This window comes from Symphalangus syndactylus, chromosome 15, assembly GCF_028878055.3.
Source record: "Symphalangus syndactylus isolate Jambi chromosome 15, NHGRI_mSymSyn1-v2.1_pri, whole genome shotgun sequence".
Lineage (NCBI taxonomy): Eukaryota > Metazoa > Chordata > Mammalia > Primates > Hylobatidae > Symphalangus > Symphalangus syndactylus.
The window spans coordinates 82,023,902-82,041,830 of NC_072437.2; the positions used below are offsets into that span (position 1 = coordinate 82,023,902).

The following is a 17,929-nucleotide window of genomic DNA, read 5'->3' on the forward strand; positions in this document are numbered from 1 at the left end:
GGTTCACGCCATTCTCCCGCCTCAGCCTCTCTGAGTAGCTGGGACTACAGGCACCCGCCACCACGCCCAGCTAATTTTTTTGTATTTTTAGTAGAGACAGGGTTTCACCGTGGTCTCTATCTCCTGACCTCGTGATCCGCCTGCGTCGGCCTCTCAAAGTGCTGGGATTACAAGCGTCAGCCACCGCGCCTGGCCTCTTTTTTTTTTTTTTTTTTTTTTGAGACGGAGTCTCGCTCTGTTGCCCAGGCTGGAGTACAGTGGCACAATCTTGGCCCACTACAATCTCCGCCTCCTGGGTTCAAGTGATTCTCCTGCCTCAGCCTCCCGAGTAGCTAGGACTACAGGCACGTGCCACCATGTCCAGCTAATTTTTGTATTTTTAGTAGAGATGGGGTTTCACCATATTGGTCAGACTGGTCTTGAACTCCTAACCTCAGGTGATCCATCCACCTTGGCTTCCCAAAGTGCTGGGATTACAGGTGTGAGCCACCATGCCCAGCCATCAGTTATCTTTCTGTTAACACGTAATTTTTTTTTTTCTTAGAGACATCGTCTTCCTCTGTCACCCAGGCTGGAGTTGGAGTTCGATGGCGCAATTATAGCTCACTGCAACCTTGAACTCCTACTCTGAAGCATTCCTCTTGCCTTGGCCTCCCAAAGTACTGGGATTACAAGTGTGAGCCTCTGTGCCTGGCCTTAAAGTGATTCTTTTTTTTTTTTTTTGAAACAGAGCCTCACTCTATCACCCAGGCTAGAGTGCCATGGCAAAACCTCAGTTCACTGCTGCAACCTCTGCTTCCTGGGTTCAAGTGATTCTCCTACCTCAGCCTCCCAAGAAGCTGGGACTACAGGCGCCTGCCACCACACCTGACTAGTTTTTGTATATTTGTAGAGATGGGATATCACCATGTTGGCCAGATTGGCCTCAAACTCCTGACCTGAGGTGATCTGCTTGCCTCGGACTCCCAAAATGCTGGGATTACAGACATGAGCCACTGCGCCTGGCTTAAAGTGCTTTTTTTTTTTTTTTTTTTTGAGACGGAGTCTCACTGTGTCACCCAGGCTGGGGTGCACGGGCTCGATCTCAGCTCACTGCAACCTCTGCCTCCCTGGCTCAGGTGATTCTGCTGCCTCAGCCTCCTGAGTAGCTGGGATTACAGGCATGCACCACCACGCCTGGCTATAAAGCATTCTTGAGTTAGGATTTAAGAAAGAGAATTTAGACTTCAGAAGTCAGAAGAGAACTCAAATTGTGGAATAAAGTAGGTGCAATTAACTTAAGTATAAATACATATTATGAAAGTCATATTTAAAATATAACCATGGGCCGGGCGTGGTGGCTCACGCCTGTAATCCCAGCACTTTGGGAGGCCAAGGCAGGCGGATCACCTGAGGTCGGGAGTTCAAGACCAGCCTGACCAACATGGAGAAACCCTGTCTCGACTAAAAATACAAAATTAGCTGGGGCTCGGGTGGCACATGCTTGTAATCCCAGCTACTTGGGAGGCTGAGGCAGGAGAATCGCTTGAACCTGGGAGGTGGAGGTTGCAGTGAGCCGAGATCGTGCCATTGCACTCCAGCCTGGGCAACAAGAGTGAAACTCTATCTCAAAATAAAATAAAATAAAATAAAATAAAATAAAATAAAATAAAACCATGAACGAATATTGATAAAATATCTAATCTTTCCAAATAATTATAACAATTAGAATACTCCTGGTTAATAGTTAATAGAAAACCTCGATTTCAACTGGCTTAAACATTGGGAAACATTATTTTACATAAACGGAAGTCCATAGTTATGGAATAATTCAAGATTGGTTGATTTAGTAATTCAAAAATGTCATCAGATACTGAAGTTCTTTCCACTCTGCCAACTTCTGAGTATAGATTTGGTTCCCAAAGAAGGAAGAAATTTCATTTTTTCCTCTGTCTCTTTCATGGTAGTGAGGAAATATTTTCTAAAACCCCTGCAGCAGACTTTTTCTCATTGAGTCACATTCCCATTCCTAACCCAATCACTGGCAAAACAAATGGGATTACCACAATTGACTTGTACCAATCACCTGGTGAGTGGAATGGATAATGAGGAGTCAACCATAATAAACGTTATATAGCACCAAGGAACTGCTGTAGAGGCAACTGTTTCTCACCCAGACTTGTTTATGTCCTCTGCTTCCTTTACCCTCGGATTCTGAGTTACTCACATTCCTCCCTTCATTCCAAACCAGCCCATGCTGGAGAGTTTACTTTTTTTTTTTTTTTTGAGACAGAGTCTCCCTCTGTCACCTAGGGTGGAGTGCAGTGGCACAATCTCGGCTCACTCGAACCTCCACCTCCAGGGTTCAAGCGATTCTCATGCCTCAGCCTCCTGAGTAGCTGGGACTACAGGTGTGCACCATCATGCCTGGGTAATTTTTGTATTTTTAGTAGAGATGGGGGTTTCACCATGTTGGCCAGGCTGGACTGGAACTCCTGACCTCAAGTGATCTGTCTGCCTTGGCCTCCCAAAGTGCTAAGATTACAGGCATGAGCCACTGTGCCTGGCCAGAGTGTTTTCTTAATATAATATCTGTAGCACATTCTTATTCTTTCATTTCTCTATCTGCAATTATTAAAAATATAAATTTCAGATAAGAGTATCTTTATCAGCTTAAATTCTGTACATCTTTGCTTCTGTCCCTATTAGCTGTTAAAAATATTTGTGCAGCACCAGACCTCAAGGAAGGGAAACTCTGTTTTAATGCCTCCTTTGCAAAAATAGGCCTTTAAAAAAAAAGATTTTCTTTGTCCTGCTGAGGAATTTGGAAGAAAGGGTAAGTGCTACCTCAAGGACTTCATTACCCCTCAAAAATGTTTTCTATGGTTATTTTGTGTATACCACTAGCAAATGTACTCTTTGGCCTCAGTAAATGTGGTTACAGCCATCCAGTGGCTGCCTCACTGAGGTTTTGTAGTTTATTTAACTCTTTTATGTCCAGTATGTGTGGGTGTTTTTTTAAACTTTTTTAAACTAGAGATGGGATTTCGCTGGATTGCCCAGCCTGTGTGAGTTTTAAAGACAAAGTAGGTATGTTTTAAATTTTCTTAATAAATTATAATTCTATAAGACCATCAAATTATGTGACTTAGGCCAGAGACAGTGGCTCACGCTTGTAATCCCAGCACTTTGGGAGGCTGAGGCAGGAGGATAACTTGAGGTCAGGAGTTTGAGACCAGCCTGGCCAACATGGTGAAACCCTGTCTCTACTAAAAATACAAAAATTAGCTGGGCATGGTGGCGCATGCCTGTCATCCCAGCCACTAGGGAGGCTGAGGCAGGAGAACCGCTTGCATCTGGGAGGCGGAAGTTGCAGTGTGCCAAGATCGTATGACTGCACTCCAGCCTGGGTGACAGGATGAGACTCTGTCTTAAGGAAAAAAAAAAATTATGTGACTTGAAGATCAACTGGTCAAATTATAATCATTTTAATCTAATTATAAGTGAATTTTATCTAAATATGATAAATAATATTTATTATTTAATAGTAAATGTTTAATGTTTAACAGTAAAAAATAATTTAGGGCCAGGCATGGTGGCTCACACCTGTAATCCCAGCACTTTGGGAGGCAGAGGCAGGCAGATCACCTGAGGTCGGGAGTTCAAGACCAGCCTGACCAACATGGAGAAACCCCGTCTCTACTAAAAATACAAAAAAATTAGCTGGACGTGGCAGCGCATGCCTGTAATCTCAGCTACTCAGGAGGCTGAGGCAGGAGAATTGCTTGAACCCGGGAGGCAGAGGTTGCGGTGAGCCAAGATCGTGCCATTGCACTCCAGCCTATGCAACAAGAGCGAAACTCGTTCTCAAAACAAAAAAAACACACACACAAAAATAATTTATCTATGCAAATCAGCTAAAAGTGTAATTTTTTTCTTATATTTTGTATTTTAATTTATATATAATGTTACATCTAAAAAGAATTAGTTAATAAAATTTTTTCTCATAATTCGAAATAGAACACAATGCCTTTTAATCCCCTCAAGGAAACAAATTTTTCCAAAATGCTTGATAATGTGAATTTAGATCTAAAGAAAGGCAGAAAATCTTCTAAACTCTGATTAAGTCAGGAGAGCTTCTTTTTTATTGTCCCTTCTCACTTTTACTGGCTGTATTCATTATTCCATTTTCATTGTCCCCTTCTGGAAAGCAGGAAAACAGTGCTTCTTTGTTGGTGCTCAGGGAGACCAGGTTTAATTAAAGTCTGAAAAGGACATTTGGAAATGAGGAATGTTAAGCCAGAAATAATTTGCCAAGTGTTTTACCCCAATCTGCATATCACCAGTAATTGAAAGAGAAGAAAAAAGTCAAAAAATTAAGGTAAGGAAATCAGGAAAATATGAAACCTAAGTCAGTTATCAACCACAATCAGGAAGAGGATTGACTGGGCACCACTTGATGGGAAGGAAGGTGAGGTCCTGTTGGCCATTAGACTGTTGTTCTGGAATGTCCTATAGATGCTGCTTTGGAAAAAAAAATATGTGGTCATCACATATAATTGAGTGAATTCTGCATAGACAGCAGTAAAAATCATCATGAACAAACAGCCTTTGCACTCACATCATGTGCACGGTTCAGTTCAAGGCAGCATTCCATGCCACTTAGCCACCTGAGGCAAGCTAATAAGTCATCTTGTGTCATGTGCCATGTTTTCAGGAATGTCTATTTCTCCTTGTCCTCTTCTATACAAGAGGCTACAGGCCATTTCTTTGAAATGTGTATCTAGTGCTCTAGTGTTTTTATTTTGGTTTTCTTTTTGGTTTTCTAATTGTTTTCCACTTTGCATAGATTGTAAGCCTCAGAATTAATTTATCAGGCATAATATCCATTAGTGGGATTACCACTTGAGAACTGCCAATTTTTCAACAAATTCATCAAACAATCTGTTAATTGATGAGTTGGCAGCCATTGCACTTGAAGTCATTGTAGTATTGAATCCATGAAAGATGTCGTTATTGGATGAAATTTTTGAACCCTAGAGGTTGATATTCAGTATTACTTTCATACGAAATCACTGGTATCTAGAGTATATAGAGGGTCTTGGGAACTTGGTTTCTTGGTTTATGGGTCCTTTTTTTGGATACGACTTTCTTATTTTAAGAAGACTCTCTCTCTCTCTCTTTTTTTTTTTTTTCTTATAGAGACAGGGTCTTGCTATGTTGCCTGGGCTGGTCTCAAACTCCTGAACTCAAACAATCCTTCTGCTTCAGTCTCCCAAAGTGCTAGGATTACAGGCATGAGCCACTGTGCCCTGCTCTTATTTTAAGAACATTCTCAACCTGTAGTTGGCAACTTTTCACTGGCAACATGTCCTTGTCTACTTTTCAGGACTTTGGTATCATGAGATTTAAGCAGGGACAGTATGTTTAAATTGACAAAGATATCAAAAAACAAGAAAGTAATTAGAAATAAAGGGCAGTCATGGGTTAATATTTAGATTATAAGAATTTATCTCAAATACAGACTAAGCTGTGCTCTAATTGTTCCTGAAATATCCTATGCAACAGTATTTGGCTTGGAAGGGAGAACACAGGAACAGGACTGAGCAATTGAAATTAAAGCGTAAGTCTTAGAAGCCCTTTACTCACCTAAATGGCTTCTACTTTATCCTTCCTTAAAGCCAAGGAAAAAAGGTTCTCAAAACTTAACTTGAGAGTTTTCCATTTTTCTATTTTGCATTAAAAGGTATCTCACTTTATTGTTCATATCTAAAAAAATGAATACAGCTCACATGAAACAGCCCTTCACAAATTACCCTATGAGGAAAGAGAATCTTCCTAGTACATACAAATGCACAACTTATAGCAACTGATCTATTATCATATGCCTTAATGACACTTACAAAGTGTCAGCAAATGTCAACAAAATATTGATGGCAAGGATAATAAATAATGAAACGCTGGTGAATTTGTGTAAGATTCTGGATAGTCTATCTGAATTCAACTTAGAATGAAAGAAAGAAGGTAATATTATCCCTCTTCTTTGAATCTGCAAAAGAAAATCTTATAAAATGATTTATGAAATTCATAAAATTATGAAATGTTATGATCATTTTAAGCAATCAAGAGCAATTAACACTATTCTCATATTACTATTTACTTCCTGTATACACTAGAGACCACAAGTCTCTAAGAGGTTAGAAAAGAAGCAAGGATGTCCCATGGGACATAAATGTCATCAGAGATAGATTAGCAAGATTCATGAAAACACAATTTCCATTTTGTTCAAGGAACTCTTCTATCTATGATCGTGAAATTAAAAATGATTGTGAAGTTGACCAATGATTATGATTTACCAAAGTTAATTTACTTACTTTTCATTGGTTGAATCTTTTTTTAGGCTAGAATTTACTCCTTTTTATATTCTAGTGAATTATTGCTCTGTCTAATAAAATAATTGACTAACAATTTACTTATAAAATTAAAGCCTTTATTTTTTAAAAAAACTACAAGGAAACAGTTACTAGGTTTTTCCCATTTAATAAATTATGCCACAGGAGAGAAAGGGAAAAGAGTATTTCCCTGGTTTACAAAATAAATTGCTCTCTGATCACCAGGAAAAAATGAAAACGGGAATATGCAGTGTCAGCAGTAGCAAGAATTAGTTTGTAACAGAGACATGAAAAATCTTGGCTTATATTTCTGGTTCTAGCACTGACCTATCCACAAGAATCCTACCCTCTCCCTACTCCATATCGTTGTCTCAATAGAATGGGGTTATTGCCACTTGTTCAGATGCAGTGGCATAAGCTTAAGTCCTAGAAGCACCAAGAAAATATTTCAAACAGGAACCATGGCAACCTGAGCAATGACAAGATTAACACATCTTGAACAAAAATGGAACTCCTCCTTTCAGCTTTTAGCCCCTAGAGGAAATATTTACATCTTGGATTTTGATCCTATGAATGCAAATACTGTCCAGTTATTTACAGAGTGTAACACATTTCATTTCCATTGTTATTTCAACCAAATAGGTTGGTAAATAGGAAAACAAACAATTGCACAAGCAATAGTGAGGAGGCAGTTTGAAAAGACATGATATATTTCAGAAAGGATAAGAACTGCCTGGTCCAAGATTGGAGTTTCTCTAGGAGAGTAATAAGACATGAGGTTGAAAAAGCAGATTGGAGAGAGATTACAAAGATCCTTGAATGTCAGCCTGATAATAGCAAAACTAGTGAAAGTTTACACAACACTAACTGTGTGTTAGGCATAATGCTTAGACTCCACATGGGTTTTTTAATTCATTCTTCACAACCAGGGCTGCTAATCAGTCAGTATGCACCGTTACCATGAGAACTATTCTTCTCTTTTCACAGAACTTAGAAAACTTAGATAACTTGACCAAGCTTACATAGCTGGTACTCTGATCCTATAAGCTGAGCTCTTAGACTGCCAGGAGTTTGGGTTTTTTCCTACAGGTATGAGAAGATTTTTAAAAGAAAGTTTATATTTTTAATCAAAATTATGTATGCAAGAAGGGTAAACAGTTATGCAATGCTTAGTATAAAAAACAGTAGTCATCTTTTCTCCCTGTTTCCACCATTTTTTTCCTTCCAAAGACAAGTCTTTCTAAATCTTTATTTTTGGCTGGGCGTGGTGTCTCATGCCTGTAATCCCAGCACTTTGGGGGGCCAAGGCGGGCGGCTCACTTGAGCTCAGGAGTGTGAGACCAGCCTGGCCAACATGATGAAACCCCTGTCTTTACTAAAAATACAAAAATTAGCTGGACGTGGTGGTGGGCACCTGTAATCCCAGCTACCCGGGAGGCTGAGGCAGGAGAAACACATGAAACCAGGAAGTGGAGGTTGCAGTGAACTGAGATCACGCCACTGTACTCCAGCCTGGGTGACAGAGCAAGACTCCATCTCAAAAAATAATAAAAATAATAAAATAAAATAAAATAAATTAATTAATTAAAAAATCAAATCTTTTTGTTATACCCCTAAATCTTTACACAACCCTCCTAAACCAGTGTTTCTTAATTTTGTGATATTATATATTATCTATTTTCATCATAAATGATAAAAACTTAACTCTCTTTTTCCACTTCCTTGCCTTCACCACAAATATTATCCTTCATACAAATATGTAATTTTGGGCCAGGCATAGTGGCTCACATCTGTAATTCCAGCACTTTGGGAGGCTGAGGTGGGAGGATTGCTTGAGCCCAGGAATTCAAGACTATCTGGGGCAATAAAGTGAGACCCCAGTCTCTATAAAAATTTTTTTTTTAATTAGTCAGGTGTAATGGTGTGCACCTGTAGTCTCTGCTACTTGGGAAACTGAGGCAGAAGGATCCCTTGAGCCCAGGAAGTTAAGGTTGCAGTGAGCTCTGATCATACCACTGCACTCCAACCTGGGCAACACAGTAAGAATCCTGCCTCAAAAAAAAAAGGTAGTTTTGTTAAACAACATTCACTATTTACATTATTCTAACTAGGTAAATATTATTCATAACTGACCCAAGTAGTATGAACCCATGTTATTACTTTTCCACTCTTGAATAACCTTTTGTTTCTCTTAGGTTTAATACTTTTCTTGTTTCTTTTTCTTTTTCTTTTTTTTTTTTTGAGACGGAGTTTCGCTCTTTTTGCCCAGGCTGGAGTGCAATGGTGCGATCTCAGCTCACCACAACCTCTGCCTCCCAGGTTCAAGCGATTCTCCTGCCTCAGCCTCCCAAGTAGCTGGGATTACAGTCATGCGCCACCACCCTGGCTAATTTTGTATTTTTAGTAGAGACGGGGTTTCTCCATGTTGGTCAGGCTGGTCTTGAACTCCCGACTTCAGGTGATCCACCTGCCTCAGCCTCCCAAAGTGCTGGGATTACAGGCGAAAGCCACCGTGCCCGGCTTTTCTTGTTTCTTTAAAAAAATTTTGCTTAGTTTTCTGGCCCCAAATTGTCCTCAAGAGGTATAAATCTCCTCTTACTAGTTGAAATATGTCAGGTGCCCTGTGGATTCCATATTCTTGAAGGCATCTCTCCCAGAATCCTCTGACCTCATGCAGTTTGGACTGACTGCTATGTCTAATGCTGTATCCTGGGATCTCCCTTCATCCTGCTAAGTATTCCCCTGCCTCTGTCTTTCTCAGATTCCTTTTTTTTTGAGATGGAGTTTCACTCCTGTTGCCCAGGTTGGAGTGCAGTGGTGCAATTTCAGCTCACTGCAACCTCTGCCTCCCAGGTTCAAGTGATTCTTCTGCCTCAGCCTCCCAAATAGCTGGGATTACAGGCGTCACCCACCATGTCTGGCTAATTTTTTGTATTTTCAGTAGAGATGGGGTTTCATCATGTTGGCCAGACTGGTCTCAAACTCCTGACCTCGGGTGATCCACCCTTCTCAGCCTCCCAAAGTGCTGGGATTACAGGAGTGAGCCACTGCACGTGGCCTCAGATTCTCTTGATTACTGACTGTTTTGTCCTCCTCTTTCTTCGGTTTCTCCTTTTTTTAGAGGAATACTTCCACTATCACTTGCTGATAAAAAGTCCTTGAGAAGTAAATTTTTGGAGAATTTTCATTTTATTTTTTATTTTTATATTTTTTTATACATAATATTTTAAATTTAAAGATAGGGTCTCACTACATTGGCCAGGCTGGTCTCAAACTCCTGAGGTCAAGTGATCCTCCTGCCTTGGCCTCCCAAAGTGCTAGGATTACAGGCTTCAGTCACCATGAATTTTCATTTCTGAAAAGATCATTCTACTACCCTTAATTTGCTATGTTTGGTTGGAAATAGAATCCGGGGTCGAAATGTCATTTTTCCTTGGAGTTTTGAAGGCATGGTTTCATTGTCCTCTCCTGATACCTGAAATCAGTCTGATTCTTGATCATTTCTGTGTCATCTGTCCCTCTCACCCACTCAAAACTTTACTATCTTATCTTTGTTTTCTTTAATTTCTTCAATGACGAAGTGGTTTGGTATGGATATGTAGTTAACCACTGTGCTGGGAACTTGGTAGACCTTTTCATTCTGGAAACTCATGATTGATAATACTCAAAAAATTTTTTGAATTATTCCTTAGATAATTTCCCCTTCTTCATTTTCTCCATTCTCTTTCTGGAAACTTTATTCAGATGCTAATCCTCCTAAACTGATATTTTTCTTCTCTTTTCTTTTTTCTGTGTCTTTATCATTTTGTTTAACTTTCTTGGAGATTTTCTTACCTTTAATTTATAATCCTTTTGCCGAGTTTTTCATTCATGTTATCATATTTGTAATTTCCAAGAGTTCCTTTTTGTTCTCTGAAATCTTTTCCCCCCACTAGCTTCTTTCTTTCATGACTGAATTATCTTCTCTTATCTCTCTGAAGGTATTAATACTTTTTGTCATTTTCTTCTTCCTGAATTGTTTTTGTTTCCTCCTAGTGTCTTTCCACAGATGTCTATTTATTTTTGGCTCCCTGCTCTTTCTTTAGGATGGGGCATTTAGAAGGCTGACTGGGAGTTCTGTGCTATGAGTGGACCTTGTTGATTGATAGTGGACTTTGACATTGGAAGGCTCTAGCTGGGCAGTTTCACTGGTGAGTATAAAAGCTAAATTTTATGCATCAACTTGACTAAGCTATGGAGCCTTGTTGTTTGGTCAAATGCTAGGCTAGGCATTGCTGTGAAGGTATTTTGTTGATATGACTAACATCAACAGTCAGTTGACTTTAAGTAAAAGAGATTACCCTCAATAATGTGGGTAGGCCTCTTTTAATCAGTTGAAGACCTTAAGAGAAACAAAGCAAAACAAAATGGAGGCTTCCCAGAGAAAAGGAAATTGGCCTCAAGACTGTAACAAAGAAATGCTGCCTCAGTTTCCAGCCTCTTGGCCTGCCCTACATGTTTCAGACTCAAGATTACTTGAGGAGTCAATTCTTGCCTGAGTTTCTAGCCTGCTGGTCAGCCCTACAGATTTTGGACTTTCCAGCTCCCATAATCACATGAGCCAATTCTTTAAAGTAAATCTCTCAATATAAATACACATATATCCTATTGGTTCTGTTTCTCTGACAACCCTAACTGACAAAAGGAGTCTCTGCTGTCTGTATATTTAGGGTGTTCCTCTTGAGATGGCCAGATTTCTTTTCTTTTCTTTCTTTCTTTTTTTTTTTAAATGGAGTCTCACTCTGTTGCTCAGGCTGGAGTGCAGTGTTGTGTTCTCGGCTCACTGCAGCCTCTGCCTCCCTGGTTCAAGCGATTCTTGAGCCTCAGGCTCCCAAGTAGCGAGAATTACAGGGACATGCCCCCACACCAGTCTAATTTTTTTGTATTTTTTGTAGAGATGGGGGTGTCTCCATGTTGCCCAGGCTGATCTCGAACTCCTGGGCTCAAGTGATTTGCTCACATCAGCCTCCATAACACACTCTCAATAATTACTATTATAAAAACACAACCCATGACCTGTCCCCAAATCCTCTTCCCTTACTCTTCATTACTTTTCATAAATTCCCTAGAATTATCTCAGTCATTCTGTTCCAAACCAACAACACTATAGAACCCTCTTTGTCTTAGTCAATTGGTCCACAGATTTTTTTCTTTTCTTTCTTTTCAAAAGCCTTGTTCTTTATTTTTATCTCCTTTGCCGCCATCATATTTTGGTCCTTCCATTGTCTCCCTTTTGGATTTTTTATGTCTTTCTGACCCCATGGCTTTAGTTTCTGCCCCTTTATTCTGCATTTTACGGATGATCTCAGCTTCTTAAAATAAGGTTTTTTCCATGTTGTTCTCCTTTGCAGATACTTTCATGTTAGCCTCTTGTTTAAGATGATGGATTGAGCACATATTGACTTCAGATTCTTTTCTTAAACCCCTTGAAAATGACAGTAAAATGTTTAAAATAAATAAACCCATAAAGACAAACATCATCAACATTTTGAAAACTGTAAAGCAGATGGATGAGTGATAACTGACTCACTAGACTTGTGAAAATTGAATTCTAAACCAGTGAGGGAAGTCTGTAAGTGACCTGATTTATATCACAAAATCTCTGAGATTCTTAGGAATTGGAATCACAGGAAGCTTGGGCACTCACTGGCAATGAACATGCAGCTGAAAAGTAGCAGATTGCTTAAAAGTCTGCATAAAAAGTCATTAGATCCTTAGATTCCTACCCCTACTGCACACAGCCCCTTCTCCATCACAGCAAACTTTCCAGTCTTTTGTAGGGCCAATATAGTTTGAATATACGTCCTTGCCAAATGTCATGTTGAATTGTAATCCCCAATGTTGGAGGTGGAGCCTGGAGGGAGGTGTTTGGATTATGGGGGCAGATCCTTTATGTCTTGCTGCTGTCCTCGAAATAGTGAGTGGAATTCCTGGAAGTTCTGGTTGCTTAAAAGTATGTGGCACTGGCCGGGCGCGGTGGCTCACACCTGTAATCCCAGCACTTTGGGAGGCCGAGGTGGGTGGATCACAAGGTCAGGAGATCGAGACCATCCTGGCTAACATGGTGAAACCCCGTCTCTACTAAAAATACAAAAAAATTAGCCAAGCTTGGGTGGTGGGCGCCTGTAGTCCCAGCTACTAGGGAGGCAGGAGAATGGCGTCAACCCAGGAGGCGGAGCTTGCAGTGAGCCGAGATCTCGCCACTGAGCTCCAGCCTGAGTGACAGAGCGAGACTCCGTCTCAAAAAAAAAAAAAAAAAGTATGTGGCACTTGTCTCTCTTGCTCCTGCGCTGGCCATGTGGCATGCCTGCTCCCACTTCACTTCTGCCATGAGTACAAGCTGAGCCATAATGCAAGCAAGAGCTGGTTCCAAGGCGTATAGTTAGGCAATTGGAGTGAATGGAGCAACTAGCCAAGGATTCATGTGGAGTCACTTTCAAGAACCAGAACTCCAGAGGGTCTTAGGTCACACTTGTAACTTTTTTTTTTTTTTTCAGGTCAGGCAGGTAATGTGCTGACATTGTAACAAGGTTTGAGGGTGGCACATTTCACACACATGTGTGAAACACCCAATCATCATCCTCATGAACTACAAAAGGATCCTTTTTTTTTGGAGACAGGATCTCACTCAGTTGCCCAGGCTGGAATGCAGTGGTATGATTGCAGCTCACTGCAGCTTCAACCTCCCCAGGCTCAGGTGATTCTCCCACCTCAGCCTTCTGAGTAACTTGGACTACAGGCTTAAGCCACTATGCCTGGCTAATTTTTGTATTTTTTATAGAAACAGGGTTTCACCATGTTGCCCAGGCTGGTCTTGAACTCCTGGGCTCAAGAGATCTGTTTGCCTTAGCCTCCCAAAGTGTTGTGATTACAGGCATGAGCCACTGCACCCAGCCCACACTTACATCTTTGAGTAGTTTAGCATCTGGACTTGCTTGTAACAAAGCCCAGTTGGAGTCACACTCTGGTATCTGGTTGCTATGATTTGAATGTCCCCTCCAAAACTCATGGAGAAATTTATTTATTTAATTAATTTATTTATTGAGACAGAGTCTTCCTCTGTCACCCAGTTTGGAGTGCAGTGTCATGATCTTGGCTCACTGCAACCTCTGCCTCCTGCGTTCAAGCAATTCTTCTGCCTCAGCCTCCCCATTAGCTCTGATTACAGGCACATGCCCCCACCCCTTGCTAATTTTTGTATTTTTAGTAGAGACAGGGTTTCACCATGTTGGCCAGGCTGGTCTTGAACTCCTGACCTTGTCATCTGCCCATCTCGGCCTCCCAAAGTGCTGGTATTAAGGTGTGAGCCACCTCTCTGGGTCTGATGTTGAAATTTAATTGCCACTGTGACAGCGTTAAGAGGTGGAACTCTTAAAAGGTGATTAGGTCATGTGGGGCTCCACCCTTAGGAACAGATTAATGTTGTTATCATCGGAATGGTTTCCTGGTTAAAGTTTACTCCCCTCTTGCCCTTTCTTGCTCTCTTGTGCTCTCTTACCCTTCCACCTTCCCCCATGAGATGACACAGCAAGAAGGCCAGCACAAGATGCCAGCCCCACGCTCTTGGACGTTCCAACCTCCAGAACCATGAACCAAATATATTTCTATTGTTTATAAATTACCCAGTCTGTGGTATTCTGTTACAGTAACACAAAATGGGCAAGATAGAAAATTGTTATGGAGAAATGAGGCTGTTGCTATAACAAATACCTGAAAATGTGGAAGCAGTTTGAACTGGTAATGGATAGAGGCTGGAAGAATTTAGAGGAAAAGCCTAGAAAAAGCCTTTGTCTTGAATGGAGCATTAAAAGCAATTCTGGTGAAATCTCAGAAGAAGACAAGGGATGTAGGAAAAGTCTGGAATTTCTTAGAGATTACTTAAGTTGTCATGATCAGAATGTTGGCAGAAATATGGATAGTAAGGGCTGAAACTGAGGAACAAGTATCAGAAACTAGAGTAAAGGCCGTCTTTGTTATAAACTGGTAAAGAATTTGGCTGAATTTTATCTATGCCCTAAGCCTTTATGGAAGGTGGAATTTAAGAGTGATAAACTAAGATATGCGGTGGAAGAAATTTCTAATTAAAACATTAAAGGAGCTATGTGGCTACTTTTAACCACATACAGTAAGATATGAGAGGAAAAAAATGATGTGAAGTTGGAATTTATAATTAAAAGAAAAGCATAAGTCACCATAGTGTCTGCAGGAAAAAAAAAGAGAGAGAGAGAGAGACAGAAGCAGAATAAAAAGACTTTGAAGAAATTCAGCCTGGCCACATAAAGGATGATAAAACATGCTGGGAGAGCAAACCAAGTATGTGGCCAAGTGACTGTTTGCCAAGTAGATTAATACATGGATGGAAGAGATCATCAGGACAATGGGAGAAAGACACTGAAGGCATTTCAGAGATCTTGGAGACAGCTTCTCCCACTACAGCCCCAGAGATCTAGGAGGGCAGAATGGTTTCAGGAGATGGGCCTGGGGTACCCTCCATGGACTTGCTGCTCAGAGCTGCCTCAGATCTCTGCTTCCTGCATTCTGGTGCAGTGTTCCTGGACTGCCCCAACCATGGCTCAAGTGGGCCCAGATACATTTTGACCTGCTGCTCTGGAAGGAACAAGCCAGAAACCTTGGCAGTGTCCATGTGGTTCTAATTCCACAGACAAGCAGAATGCTAGAGCTGTGGGGGCATGGCTTCCTCCACCTCGATTTCAAAGGATGTTGCAGGTACGTCGGGGGTCGAGGGAGACACTTGTTGCAGGGGCGGAGTCACCACAGAAAGCTTCCACTAGGGCATTGTCAAGCAGAAATGTGGGGTCAGAGCTGCCACAGAGAGTCTCCACTGGGGCAGTGCCTACTGGGGCCATGAAAGTGGGGCCAGTTCTAAAACCCTAGAACTGTAGAGCTACCAGCTTGCAGCACCAGCTTCAGGGAGCTATAGGCACCAGACTCCAACCTATGAGAACTGCTGGGCGGACTGAGTCCAACAAAGCCATAGGAGTTGGACTGCCTGCGGCATTGGGAGGCCCATATCCCACCCCAGTGTGCCCAGGATGCGGGACATGGTGTCTAAGGAAATTATGCTGGAGCTTTAAGAAGACTGGATGTTGTTCCCCTGGTTAGCTTTTGGACTTACATGGGACCTGTTGGGTCCATGTAACTTGTTAATTTTACAGGCTCACAGCTGGAGAGTAATTGGTCTCAGGATGAATTGGCTTTTAGGCTTACCCATAGCTAACTTAGATGAGACCCTGGACTTTGGATTTTTGAGTTAACGTTGGAATGAGTGAAAAATTTGAGGGCTGTTGTGATGGGATGAATGTATTTTGTATGTGAGAAAGACATAACTTTTGGGGGACCAATGAAGAATGTTAGTGTTTGAATGTCCCCTCCAAAACTCATGTTGAAATTTCATTGCTGGCTGGGGGCGGTGGCTCACACCTGTAATCCCAGCACTTTGGGAGGCCTAGGCGGGCAGATCGCAAGGTCAGGAGATCAAGATCATCCTGGCTAATATGGTGAAACCCCATCTCTACTAAAAATACAAAAAATTAGCCAGGTGTGGTGGTGGGCACCTGTGGTCCCAGCTACTTGGGAGGCTGAGGCAGGAGAATGGCGTGAACCTGGAAGGCGGAGCTTGCAGTGAGCTGAGATTGCACCACTGCACTCCAGCCTGGGCGACAGAGTGAGACTCCATCTCAAAGAAAAATTAAAAACAAAAAAAAAAGAAATTTAATTGCTATTGTGATGGTATTTTTGTTTATTTATTTATTTATTTTTGAGATGGAATCTCTGTGTTGCCCAGGCTGGAGTGCCATGGTGTGATCTCGGCTCACTGCAACCTCCACCTCCCAGGTTCAAGTGATTCTCGTACCTCAGCCTCCCGAGTAGCTGGGATTACAGCGCCCACCACCATGCCTGACTAATTTTTTTTGTATTTTTAGTAGAGACAGGGTTTCACCATGTTGGTCAGGCTGGTCTTGAACTCCTGACCTCAAGTAATCCACCTGCCTCGACCTCCCAAAGTGCTGGGATTACAGGCATGAGCCACTGTGCCCGGCCAGGAATGGGTTCCTGATAAAAGCATGTTTGGTCGCCTCTTGTCCTCTCTTCCTCTCTTGCCCATCCACCCGCCAGCATGGGATGATGTAGCATGAAGGCCACTTGACTTCGGACTTTTCATCCTCCAGAAATGTAAGAAATAAATTATTTTTCTTTATAAACTACTCAGTCTATGGTATTCTGTTATAGCAACACAAAACAGATTGACACTAGCAGAATTTCTACAAGATCTTTTTTATTTTGCTTCCATTACAATTTCATTTTGGCTTTTGACCCTTGCATCTAGAATAGGCTTGGCCTTGCTCCAGGGAACATGCCATCCTGGCCTGACATACTTCACCTTCCCAACTTCTGTCTTCTTTGTTTGTCAACAACCCACTCCGAAGTATCCCTGACTTGCCTCCCTTGTCTTTGCTCCTCCTGTTGTGTTTTGTTTTTTGATGCATGGGCCATGACAGAAATCTACTGAGAGGAAGGGGAGTTGAGGAGAGACTCATTGTTTTCAGCAAGATGGGTAGTTATTGAGGAGAAATTAGAAGGCATCAACTAACTGAATGTGATAGGAACCACATTCCTACCACATGAAATGAGACAGATTTTTAAATATGGCTAAGCAGTGTGAGTATTCAGGCAAAGTCTGACAACTAAATATGTAGTGGGCTCTAATTAGATGGTTCTTCATTTATCTCTAAGAAAAGGACTGAAGAAAACAGACAGTGAGATTGATCCAAAAACTCCCATGTATATAGAAACACATGAAAAATGTCATCAAAATGTTAATGGCTGTTACATTACAGTTGCATCAGGGATGGGATTTCAGGTGAGTTTTTACTTTCTTCTTATAAATTTATGCATGTTTAAAATTTTAAAATATGAAAATACATATAATTAGGAAAATAAGCTATTTTCATTGGAAGAGAGGTAAGTTTATTAATAGAGAAAGAGGATAAAAAGAGATCCAAGACTGAGGATAGGCACAATAAGCACTTCAATTAGGGATTCAAGAAAATGAAAATAGAGGTAAAGGCAGATTGGATTATATGGCACAGGCAATCAGATATCAGCAATAGAAACTGATGGAGTGAAAAATTTAGGAATCTGACTGTCCCAGTGATGGCAGCCACTAAGTTGTATAACACCTTTTTTTTTTTTTTTTTTTTTTTTTGAGATGGAGTCTCGCTCTGTTGCCTAGGCTGGAGTGCAGTGGTGTGATCTCAGCTCACTGCAACCTCCTCAAGGTTCAGGCAATTCTCCTGCTTCCGCCTCCTGAGTAGCTGGGACTACAAGCATGCACCACTACGCCTGGCTAATTTTTGTATTTTTAGTAGAGATGGGGTTTCACCATGTTGGCCAGGCTGGTCTCGAACTCCTGACTTTAGATGATCCACCCGCCTTGGCCTCCCAAAGTGCTGAGATTACAGGCTTAAGCCACCGTGCCTCACCTAACACATTTACGG

The 17,929-nt window shown here is 41.3% G+C and overlaps 1 non-coding gene across 1 annotated transcript; it reads right to left on the reverse strand.

The window, feature by feature from the left end:
• Positions 1–12,906: 12,906 nt before the first annotated feature.
• On the reverse strand, positions 12,907–13,011 carry LOC129464272 (small nucleolar RNA U13). Its single transcript, XR_008651511.1, has one exon. It is a non-coding gene; the product is annotated as a small nucleolar RNA U13 (small nucleolar RNA).
• Between the last annotated feature and the right edge of the window lie 4,918 nt (positions 13,012–17,929).